Raw genomic sequence first — 12467 nt, forward strand, 5'->3', positions numbered from 1 at the left:
TTTCTTTGTCCAGATTTTCAGAATAAGCAATGCATGTTGGGGTGAGTGAGTTTTGGTGATGAGAGGATTCCCTGTATGTGTGTTCAGACAGGCTGCAGTCACCTTGTCAACATCTCATCACATTTCCACTGTTATCTCTCCTCGTCTGTCTCTCAGTAGTTCTCAGTTCAGTTTGCTGTAATGTCATAACCATTTATAACATAGCATTGCAAAAAAAAAAAAAAAAACATTTGACAATGATGAACATAAAGGCAAAACACGCAAATCAACCGTTTGTAACACGATTGTATATACGTTAACATGGACATCAAGATATTAATGCTTCAGTCCCTGTTTAAGGCTAATCAGTGTGTACAACATGCAGAAAAAAATTGTGCACTGCACAACTGGTCAATGCTACCATTTTTCCCTTTTTTTCCCTTTTCTGGATGAGGGTTTTTCCTGATCTGTCATTTGTAACAAATTGATGAGGATGAGTGATGAGGAATTTTCAGGTGGATATTTTATCTTATTTTCAAGTTTTTTTTTTTTCACAACATATGAGGAAATGCAGCTCTCTCTCACACATACCTGTTGTAAGGGACATCTGCACACACACACACACACACACACACACACACACACACACACCACACACATGTCTACATGTTATATAGCACTGGAATTGTATTTAATTAATTGTAATTAATTGAACTGTGTAAAACTGTTCTAAAAGTCAATACTCCTGCAGCACAGGGTACTCATGTTTGTAACTCTTACTGTGACATGTGGCCTCATACTGAGCTGCCAGCGGGTGTGTCGACCTCTCCTCGCTTGACTGACATTTTCCCTATGTCAGTCAGATTTTTGAAAACAAGGAGGACAGCTGTGGTATTTTTAACAAATCTGTACTTTGCTTGGGAGTATTTATTACATTTTAAAAGAAATTTAATCCCTCTCTTGCTCTGTGGCTGCAGTTTGTCTGAGTGTCAAGAGGAACAGAAATGTGGCTGCTATTCACACAAGATAAAGCTCTGAAAAGACCCTCCAGACGAGCCTCAAGCACAGACAGGACATCAGAGAGCAGAGGACTTGCTTTGAAATGAAGCTACAGGCATATCACATTAACCCTGCAGAGAATGGCATATCACATGAACCTGCGGAGAATGGCCTTTCGCATTAACCCTGCAGAGAATGACAATGCTCAGAGCTCATCCCCTATTGGTGGGGACCAGCACGAGGGTCAGACAAAAAGTCTGAGCCACAGTCAGAAGGTCAGACACACTTTCCTTTAGGCCCCCCTCACATGTGATCTATGGCCTTGGCATTTTCCACATTTGAGTGAAATGAACGCTGTCAGCTTTGCAGGTAGAGCTCTGGTTCAGCAGGCCTGGGGCATCCCTGGCGCACGTGCTGAGTGTTAATGTCACTCTGTCCTTTTCTGCAGGTGAATGAGAGGCAGTTGATTGCCTTCACCGTCCTATGTTATGTAAAGAGAGATTGTAATACATTGCAGAGTGGAATGAGCAGAGGCATGCAGGATGCCCACTGTAGGCCCATGTCCACGAATGCAGGAGAGGGACCTTTCACAGATGGGGGACAGACGTGCCTTGCAGGGATCAAAGGTCAAGGTTTTACCTTAGCATGAATGTTTGCTGGCGTGGGCTGTCTAATGCAGCTGAGATGCAGCTGCTGCTCAGTCACCTTCTCCTCAAGACAATGACACATGTAAGGTCATCCCATGGAAACACTGTTCCACCTAAACTTTGAGTCATAGAAAGTCTGACACTTTTTCAACATATCATCAGTGACCACCTCAATGGAACACTGTGGCAACCAAAATGAATCTAACTTTTTATTTATGATTTCTCAAAGTGGAGGACAAAGCACCATAGTGGGTATAGTGAGCCATGCTGGCCATGTGGGTGAGACTGGAATACTCTATCCTCTCATGCAGCAGCTGTGATTGTAATGCCTGTAATCCCCTGCCAGTATCAGTTTGTTAGAGATGGTAAACGCAGTGCTGTCCCTAATAAAGGGAATTATTGTCTCCACCATGCCTACACATTGTTGTGTGTCTCTGTTTAGATCTGTGTGATCTGTTCATCCAAATCCACTTCCTGCCCTTTCCCCAATCAGAGTGAGTATGCCACTATCTGTGGTTTGTGTTGATGAGGTGTCTGTCTGTTTCTTGCTGTCTCTGTCTCTCTCTTCCTCTCTCAAAGTGTTAAACAAATTTTGTGAATTCTTTCACTTCAGCACAGGGTCCCCTTTCCCCTCTGCACCCAGCCATCTGTTTTCATTCCCTTGTGCTGCCAGGGTTCTCCTGTTCCCAAATCTACTCAGCCACATTACCCAGAATGCCACAGTCTAGTGTGCACTCATTTTTTGCCTCAAGGAATGTTTTGTTTTCCAAGCAGTTTTAATTTTAAAGTAAGTCCAGTTGGAAGCAACTTCCAAAACTGTGAAACCCATCCATTCTGGGTTGTGTGAAAAGATAGTGATACTTTATGTTCTGTTGATAACTTTGTTGGAGGACTGATCATACTGGATCACATGGAGCAGGAGGTATAGTTCTTCTCGCTACTGCATACATTTGATCAAATGGCATGCTATGATGTGCAGATGTGGGAGATTATGGGTTAGGGTTAGGGTTAAGGATGCTACCCTATATTAGGGTTATAGATACTACCTCATTCAAAGAGCATGAGCTCACGCAGAGTTGTACTGTGAGCATAGCCTCAAAATGGACTGGGAAAACAGACACCTGGAGTCCCAGCATGCAGCCTACACTGTGTGGCATATCATTCTCTTATTATATCAGTTTTGAAATAGTTCCAAAATGAAATGAAGTGAATGAAATGAACACTGAAGAGAATGCTGTTCGGTTGGTCTGTGGTTCAGACCCAATATTCTGCATTGCTTGTTGGAGAAGCTGAACCACCTGACTCTCTTGCAGGGGCAGAGGCAGAGCATCATGTGACCTCCACCTGTGGGGACACATTAGTCATAAGCCCAGAGATTTGATGTCTTTGGGTTTCTTTTTCTTCTTTCCAATGTTGATTTAGCTAAGTTTCTTTTTATGTTTCCATAAGAAACCTTTTGAATCAGTTAGACCTGGCTCCAAGGTTTCATTGCTTTGTAAAGGCTGATCTGAAAGTTTGAATTGCCATACAAAGTAAGTTTGGATTTTTCTGCAATACTTTGTGTGATCTTTCCCTCACATTTCTTTCATGCCCCTGTCAGACACAGTTACCATTTGACAAGCCTTTAAATGAATCAGAACAGAGGAACTGTGAATATTTTCAGAGTTGGCACCAAGGAAAAATTCCCACTTTCATGTGTTTTATGATATTTGAATACTAACATAGGAAGTCACCCCGCTCTGCCAATGGTGGCAGACTGAAACTTTGTTAAATGCTTCATAGAAGCTTAATTGAACTTTCTCTTTCCCCGCACTCTCTGTATGATGTATCAATATTTAAGCAACAGTGTTTTTTTCCAATTTTTGAATGCATGACTTTGATGTGTTGGTGCAACAATGACATTCACAATTATGCAAAAATACAATATATATTATATTATATTTTTTCTTTAAGTTCTTCCACCACACAGTGGCATACAGTCTTCTCATTGTGGCATTGTAGTTTCAGTACAATGTAGTTTCTACCATACTAGTTTGAATGTGAGGTGTTTTTCCTAATAAATGCATTTCAAAAATGCATATCTCCCTGCATTTGCAAGGCATTTCAAATCTGCTAATGCTAAGGATACTTGGAGATTTGCAACAGTGATGCCAGTGGACATGTGTGCACTGATGTGTAGTGAGGATTCTGTGGCAAAATGGCTGCTATACATATCCCATTGGGTGCTACATACTAGTAGTGAGTCCTCCACCCATTCAGTGCTCTGAGATCTGTGGAAGGCACTCTATAAAAACAATCCATCCCCCACTCCTCCAATCTACCTTTTCCCTCTTGTCTATTTGAGCACTGTGCTGTGATTGGAAGGTTGTCATTTCAGTTTAAGCCACTATCATTGATCATGCGGCACTGACACCAGCAGTGATTAGTCACATTGTTGAAAAAGGAATCACAATCTTACATCTTATTACATCTTCCAGCCTTTCATTGAATTCAGGAGATTATTATCCTGAGAGGAACAGGCCATCCGCCCCATCTAAGCTCTTCATACACTTGTTATCTAAAGTGAAAATGTCACTGTGCGTGTATGGTTTTGTGGGATCCCAGAATCTCTGACTTGAGTGCAGATCCATGAGTTGAGCCTTGTTATTTTCTATTAAATTGAAAATCTTGCTGAGTTGCAGGGTTTTTTTGCCCATATTACTTTGGTTTTAGCACAGTGAGTCTTTCAATGAAATGGTGACTAAAACGAGAACCCAGATCTAGCTAAACAAATTGCCACTCATGGCATGTATTTGTAATCCTAATGAGTTTTATTGATAATGATCATAACTTATTTTCACATTTTGTATTATTTTGAATAAGACAGACCTATCCCAACATGCCCACAATGTTCTGGGGAATGACCTCGCATGACCCTGCAGTGTAATGTCCAGCACAAAGCTACATGTTGTCTTTCATTGATGCAGTCATGATTGCATCTCTGCCACTTTGAAGGTTGTTAATGACATCCCCAATGGCCATGATAATAAACAGATCTTTGCCACCAAATTATTACACCTAACTAAGGGTTTTGACACAGTAGACCACAAGTAACATCATGTAACATTGGCTTTACAAACAAATGTCTTGCCTGGTTTTGGGCTCCCCGAGGTTCCATATTAGGCCCCACCCACTTCTCCATTTATATTAAAAATGTGACCTGATCAGCAGGTAGGTTCCTTAATTACCTAAACTGCACTCTGATTATACTGCATTGTTGTCACGTGTGGAATACATTCTGTCAACAGTGCATGTTTAATACATTTGGAATGCATTGTCTTCTGTTGTTACAGCAAGGGGATTACCACATGTAAAAATGTGATGCTCTTGACTGTAGGATGCTGCTGTGACAGTAAAATCTGAAATGTCCTCTCATTGGTAGTTACAGATGGTTCACTGGCTCTGTATCTGCAATCCCACACAATGCACGTAATAGCATTTCCACATAATGTGACATTTACACGTAACATGACTTGTGCCAGCAGAGCTCAGTAGTGTGATCAAGCACCTGAGCATTGACCTCTTAAAGCGACAGTACCCTGGGAGCCGGACCAAGAGTGCAATTTGATTGTTGAGCTGGACAGCTAGGTCTGATGAGTTGATGATTTCACTCAGACAGCAGACAGAAGGGGTCACTCAAATTCTCACAGAAAAGATAGTACCAACATCCCATACTATGACATGACATGTGTAAGGAGTTTCTCTAATGCTATCGTAGCAGCAGTATGTGGACTTTTTTAAGGTTTTGTTGTTTTACTATACTAAATGGATCAGAAGTCGATTGGAAGTTGCTGTGGATAAGAGTGTCTGCTAAATGCATGTAATGTAAATGTAATGTAACACTGAGCTCTATTTAGCTGTGTAGATAGGACATTCTGAGGTGAGGAGGAAATTTCTGTACAATATCAGCAGCATTTGAATGCATTATACGTTTCTACATTTCCAGGCCTTAAATACAATTTTGCATCTGTTTGATGGTAAGCTTTCTCACTGCTACAACGACTGGCAGACTCAAGTAATCAAAAGCCGCAGGAACTACTCTGGGCATCAGGAAGCACTCCCTCATTATATGACTCCTCTGAGCTGCTCTCATCAGGAAACTGCGGCCTGTGGTATTTTTACTAATTAGGTACACACACAAAACCAAGCATGCATGACCACACACACACACACAACCGAGCATACACATGACTGAACACACATGCTATGACACCCCACAGGTCCACACACACGTGCACACGCAAGATAGTGGGTCACTAGAATCAGGGACCCTACCAGGAAATTTGCTTGTCAGGTGTGATTTCACTTGTCAAGGATGGACTTTGTGGGGGGGGGGGCTAGGGGTCTTTACTCATTAGAGGCATGTGCGTCTGTGTGTGTGTGTGTGGGGCGGGGGCTGAGGATTATGTTGGAATCGTTACAGGTGCGAATGGATGGATTTAGAAGGGATGTGTGTTTTGATGCATAGGTGGTGTGCTCATTCCCAAGGACAGATGGGCTCCTGGCATACGTCTCCCAGCTCCCAGATTAAAGCCGCCTCTTTTGTGGCCTGCAGCAAATCCTACCGCAGAGTTAAACTCTGTTTTCAGGGACATCTTTTCTCATCCATTTTAGCTTTCAGCCCCAGTATAATTGCAATTTCACACATTGTGAAAGCTGCTGTAAAATCTTGCAGGTTTTTGCAATAAAAAATATTCGTTTTACTATGTGTTTTCTGTATAACATTTTGAGTATCCTGCTTTGTTATAGATGTGCAGTACCAGTCAAAAGTTTGGACACTCTTGTTTCTTTATTTTTGCCATTTTGCACATTTTATAATAATAGTAAAGACATCAAAACTATGAAACAACACAAATGGAATCATGCAGTGACCAAAAAAGTGTTATAAACAAATCAAAAAATGTCTTATATTTCAGATTCTTCAAAATAGCCAAAAATATATTTTTTTAAATTAAACATTTTTGGGAAGAAGTTCATCCATCAGGCATCAACATTACAATTTATATTTGTCTAAGAATAAGAATTCAAACATTTAAGCATAAGTCTTTAGATCAAAATGTCTGAATGCATGGTTCCCATTATCTTAATCAGGTGTGTCCAGACTTTTGACTGGTACTGTATATATTGTGTATATATACTTGATAAATTGTATAATGTTTTGCGTAAACATTATTACGTTGCATAATATTGTGTATTGTACCTCTATTTGTCTATCAGTATCGATACCTCTTGGTCACATGGGAAGCAAGTAGTACAACTGATAACTTGTGCTGCTTGAAGGCCATAGTGAGGTTGAATGCATTACAAGTAGTGCAGGTTTAAACTACAGGTTTAAACTTTCTGAGGTATTCAGTGATAGTATTCTTGACCGCTTAGCAATCTTTCAGGCTTCACGCTATGCAGCTAGTGATGTATATTCTTCCTCTTCTTGATAAAATGACACCTTCTGTAGAGGCTGTAATGAATATTTGCACAAGGACAGGAGGGTTTAAGGCAAGGATTAAACTGACATATCAGGCCCTTCTCAAATCTCACCTACACTAAGAACAAAAGCAATGCATAGCCCAAAAACTGTCAACCTGCTGCCAGTGTTTATTGAATAAGATTTTCATTGACTCAGAACAGTATACTCAGTAGCTATGACATTGTGTCTCTTGCTTTTATTTTGTCTTTTTGGTTTATACACTTTTAAGGAATCTTTTTTGACAGCAGCTTCAATGCTTTTTTATGCTCTGGCATTCTAAATTGTAGCACTTTACAAGTTCTCTTTAAAATGTAAAACTTTCTGGCAAATTATTTTGGTGCTGCAGAACAGATTTTATGGCATTATGACTTTATCTTTCCTTTAGAACTAACAGGAGGCAGCTCTCTCCTCTCAATGAAGTGGTACAATTGACAGATTTGGAAATATGTGTGTAAGGTATGTCTTCTTTTTTATGATGCATAATTTCAGTGTGTTCGTCTTATAAGTGTCGAGAGAATTTCCAAATGTCTAAAATGCAAGTTAAGAAAAGGGTCTAGCTCTTTTTTGCCATAGCACAAAGATGTCATAATTGCATGCTAAAATGTTTGACAAAAAGAGTCTGTGTAAGAATTCAGAATGATTGTATTCCAAATGACCCACGTCAAGGTTGATGGAATTGGGAGCTGCAAGCTTTACCCTCAATCTAAAGGAAAATAAATTATTTTAATAGTACTTAATCATGGGGAATAACTAGTTCTTCCATTTCAGGAGCACAGTAATGTAAAGGCAATTTATCAAAGTCCTGGCTAAGCAGGAGGTGCTCTAACCTTTGGGTTTCTTGTGGAAAACTAGAGTGAAAAGTCTAGATTGCAAGAAACCAAATTAGTTTGATTACTGTCCATCTCTTTAAAATAATGTTGGAATTGCTCCACAGATTGAATTATAATACTTAACAATATACAATATCTGATTCAACACCAGGCATGATTATGAAAGCATGGGACATTTGAAGGAGATCATGTTCTTATTTGATAATATCTCCTCTTTACACAGTTCATTCATTCATTTGGCTGCAGTTAGCTGTATGTATTCAGGCCTGTTTTGAACAGCTGTGGATTCACCTTTTTCAGATTATCAGGTAGTAGCTAGTTCCATGCAGCCTTCCTTTTAAAAGGACTTTGGTCTTTAAAAAGTCTTAAAAACACTGAAGATGTATCAGGATTAATTCTTAGTAAAAAAAAAATCCTAAAATCCTTAATATTTTTATATTTGGATTAGCTGGTTTATGACTCCAGAAAGAATTTTTCTGAGGAAAATGCCAATTCTAGTGTTACAGGGTGAGTAATGGAATTTTTGTCAGCTTGGTGATGCTTTGGCATCTGTTTGCTGTGGTAGAATGATCTGGCAGTGTTCACCCATCTAATATCTGGCAAGATCAGGAATGCAGACAGCTGTGCCTGGGTAGTCTGTGTCAACATAAGCCCTTGTCTAAAATAAGATGAGCATGGTGAAACACTGCTGTTGATGCTGTCTGGAAAAAAAGCTATCATCAGCTATGAATGGCCTTACATATGAGGTGATCAATTACTGTATATAGTGCTCTGGGGTGTCTTACCCCCTGTGCTATTGCGCATATGAACTAAAAAACCTTCTGACAAGGGAGAAGGCAGAACCCTAATCTAGTTATGTAATCTCATTCATTCATTCATTCATTCATTCACACACATCATAAAAAGTGTTTGCTCATTAAATTAGCCATTCAAATGAATTCATTGCTTATCTGTATTTATTAATATTAATTTTTCTTTTCTTACTGAAAACAAAAAGAGCTGTAGTGTTTAGCTTCATTAAACATACATTATTCATACAAGACTCAGAGGAAAAGATGATTCATACATATTTCGTACCTGCACAAAGTGAATCCCAGGTTAAGACTTATTTTCCTGTGTTGTGTTTGGAGGGAAGGGGCTCCTGCAGTGGTGATGAGGAAGAGATGAGTATTATGAGAGGTGCAACTCATCTTAACCCTCTTTGGTAAAGCTCAGGAAAGCTCACCACTTCCCCCACGTGGTGAAAGGCTGAAGTGCAAGCAATATGCCAGATGGGATTCCATTGAAATTGCATTTACCCAGGCAAAGATGTGTGGAGCTTGGAGAAATGAATCATTGTACTCAGATCAGCCAGATACGGAAAGAACAGATGAACTGCCTTTCCTTGCGACAGTCCTTGAGAAGTCAAAAAGAATGGATAAATTGAGGGAGAGATTTTTAGAAATTGAACATAACACCACCAGGATAAAAATTCACTTTTTTCTGACTTATCTGATTCATTTCATCCTATAGCTTTCTTGTGTTAAATCAGAGGAATTGGGTTTGGTTAGTACTTGGCTGGGAGACCTCCCAGGAAATCCATGCTGCTGCTGGAAATGGAACTAGGAGGACTGTCTTCCCTCTAGACCAAGTAAATTCAATGCCCCAGGACAGTACGGACACCCTTCGATGAGATGTTAATAAGGTCCTTGCTCACTGTTGCCATGAAAAACCTTGAGGCGCTTATTAAAACAGCAGATGGGTTAACACACTATGTTGGACAAATTCCTTGTTTGGAGGGCCAATCCCCCTCTACAGTTGACCGGCTACACATTCTGGAGTCCTCAGCTGAACTTTGAGACTGAGAAATTCAGAACACGTGATGCCCAACCTTGAAAACAGAGCAGTTTGTGGTACTGCCTTCACCCAAAGCAATTTGTTGTATCTGGAGGGTTTTGAACAAATCCACAGAGTTTTTTTTTCAGGGAAAACAAGGTAGTGTACTGCTCTAGGTTCATGGAAGTATCTGTATGTAATCCTGAGAATGTGCTTATTCTCAACTCATGATTGTTTGTACTAGTATGGTCACTTGAATTGTAATTTAAAAACTTTGATGTTGATAACTCATTGTATGACACACCTAAACCCCATACTGCCTGGTCAGGCACATGTTACTACAGCAGACAATGTGGGTCTGTAAAGGAGGAACCTTTAATTTCATATGAGCATATATTTGAAGTTCTCATGGGTTTACCTCAGCTGACTCCCACATAAGGTGAAAAAGTGAGATGCAGAGGTGTCAGAGAGAAGCAGGTGTAATTAAAGGAAGAGGTGATGTCTGATGCCCCCTCACCATCCCTACAGCTAATGACTGTCTGTTTCAACACTGCCTCCTCCTACTGCAGCTGCTACACAGCTCTCAGGTGAGGCAATTCATCACAAGAATCCTGATCAATTTGATTTTCACTCTGTACGTCGCAAAATGTTCTGCAGCTAACATAGGAGACACAGCCAGCACTGAAAGCTCTACAGCCTCAGAAATGGAGTCTGTCTTCTGTTAGGGTGACTCTACCACCGTTAGACAATCCAGAGACATACTGTTTCACATACTGAACAGAGGCATGCTATGCTGAACATAGATACTTCTATACTGGACATTGGAGCACTGGTATACTGCTATACTGGACACTGATGCACTGGTATACTTCAGTGCTGTTTCAAAAATGCATGCCTTCCATTAGTACCGTATCTCCCAAAGCCTATGTCCCACTCGGGGGCAGATATAGTTTTGAGTAATCTCAATATGATAAAAAAACCACATCACTGACTGTTTTTATTTGATTTTGGATTTCAGAATGTTTTGAGTGTTGCTTTTCTGAGTATCAGTGAAAATTGATCTATTTTTTTTTTCAAAACTCATCCATACCTCCTAGAAAAATACTGTATGAGGGACTGTATCAGGTACCTTATGGTATGCATTGTAATTTTGTGTTTCAGTCATGTGAGACCTGGAGTTTCCCCTGTTTATTTTTGCCATGGTCAGGTGTCAAACTGGTCTAGTCTGTATCACGGAACCACACTGCACAAAAACTAACAAACACACACACACACACACACACACACACATCAAAATACAGAAGAGAGACACAGTCCTTTTCACCCATTTTTTATTGAGGTATTCTGTACATATTATTCAAGGTCTATAAAAGAAGTGAAAAAGAAAGATCCAGACATCAGCTCACAGGGGCAACCTCTAAACCATTCCTCAACTCACTCAAATGTTGAATATTGACTAATTAGGAGTGATTTCAACTAGGGAAACACTCTTTCACTCCTGTGCATTCTAAAGAAATCTCATTAACATGCTTGAAACAGTCATAAATTCAACATATTCAGCTCCTTTTCACTTTCCAGACTGAATTAAGTTAACCTCTCGATGAAAACCTAAAGCAAAACATGTTTTACATGCTTATGAAAAATGGCTTAAACATTAATGGCAACAATGGAATATACTTAAAGTCATTTATTGCTACTTACAGTTACAATTTTAGCCATATACTGTAGAATCTAGTCATTTTCCAATACACATTTTTGATAATCCTTTTGATAAGGAACATTTTGACACTTATTAATACTTTCCATATTTTCTTTTTTATATTTTATACTTTAAAAAATCAACATTTTCAATGTCAGACAAATCTGAGCAAGTACAGTAGTTTCATTCAGCCTGTAGAGAGGGTTGCTGTTTACCAGGGATGACAAGTAATCAGAACAAGACTCTATAAACACTTTATATAGATCCTTATACTCTGCAGCATAACCACTTCAATTAAGTGTCACAAAGAATATTACTGATAACTAAGTCTTTAAAGAGTGTTTGTTTTCTGAATAATAACTGTGATATTTAATAAACTGTCATTATATTACGGAAATAGCTATTGTCTGGAGAGGTAAAATGTAAATATGCTATTCACAACCAAACAACAGATTCTGTGAGGCATGCCGAGGTTTTGTGTGCATATTCCAATAAATACACAAACTGAAGTACAGCTGTAGGCACTTGCAATGAAAATGGAATATCTCACCTATTTAAGCATAAGTAGTCAGTAATCACAAAAAAATAGATTAAAAGTAAGTTAACACTGGTGTATTTACAATTTTTAACAAAAGAATCATATATGGATAACCTAGTTAGACAACACCTTAACACTTTGCCATACAGGTCCACCATATAGGTCCATAGTAATCAGTCTATATTGCAGGCTTCTGTACATCAAACACCTGCAAATAAAGAAGTCATAGAAAGAACCTCATGTTCTATCCCACAATACAGTTCACTAAACAGATCACTGTGAAATAGTTCATGTTACCAAATAAAATATGGTGTACTCACAGTGCAAACTGTATTCCCATACAATTCACTGCCATTTTTAGTTTTAGTTTATCATCTTGATTGTTGCCTACTTCACATTCACTCACTTTCCATCCACAAACCTAAGCCTCCAGCATTATTCATATTTGAAAATGGCT

The sequence above is a fragment of the Megalops cyprinoides genome, chromosome 5 (genome assembly GCF_013368585.1).
Source record: "Megalops cyprinoides isolate fMegCyp1 chromosome 5, fMegCyp1.pri, whole genome shotgun sequence".
NCBI classification, from domain to species: Eukaryota; Metazoa; Chordata; class Actinopteri; order Elopiformes; family Megalopidae; genus Megalops; species Megalops cyprinoides.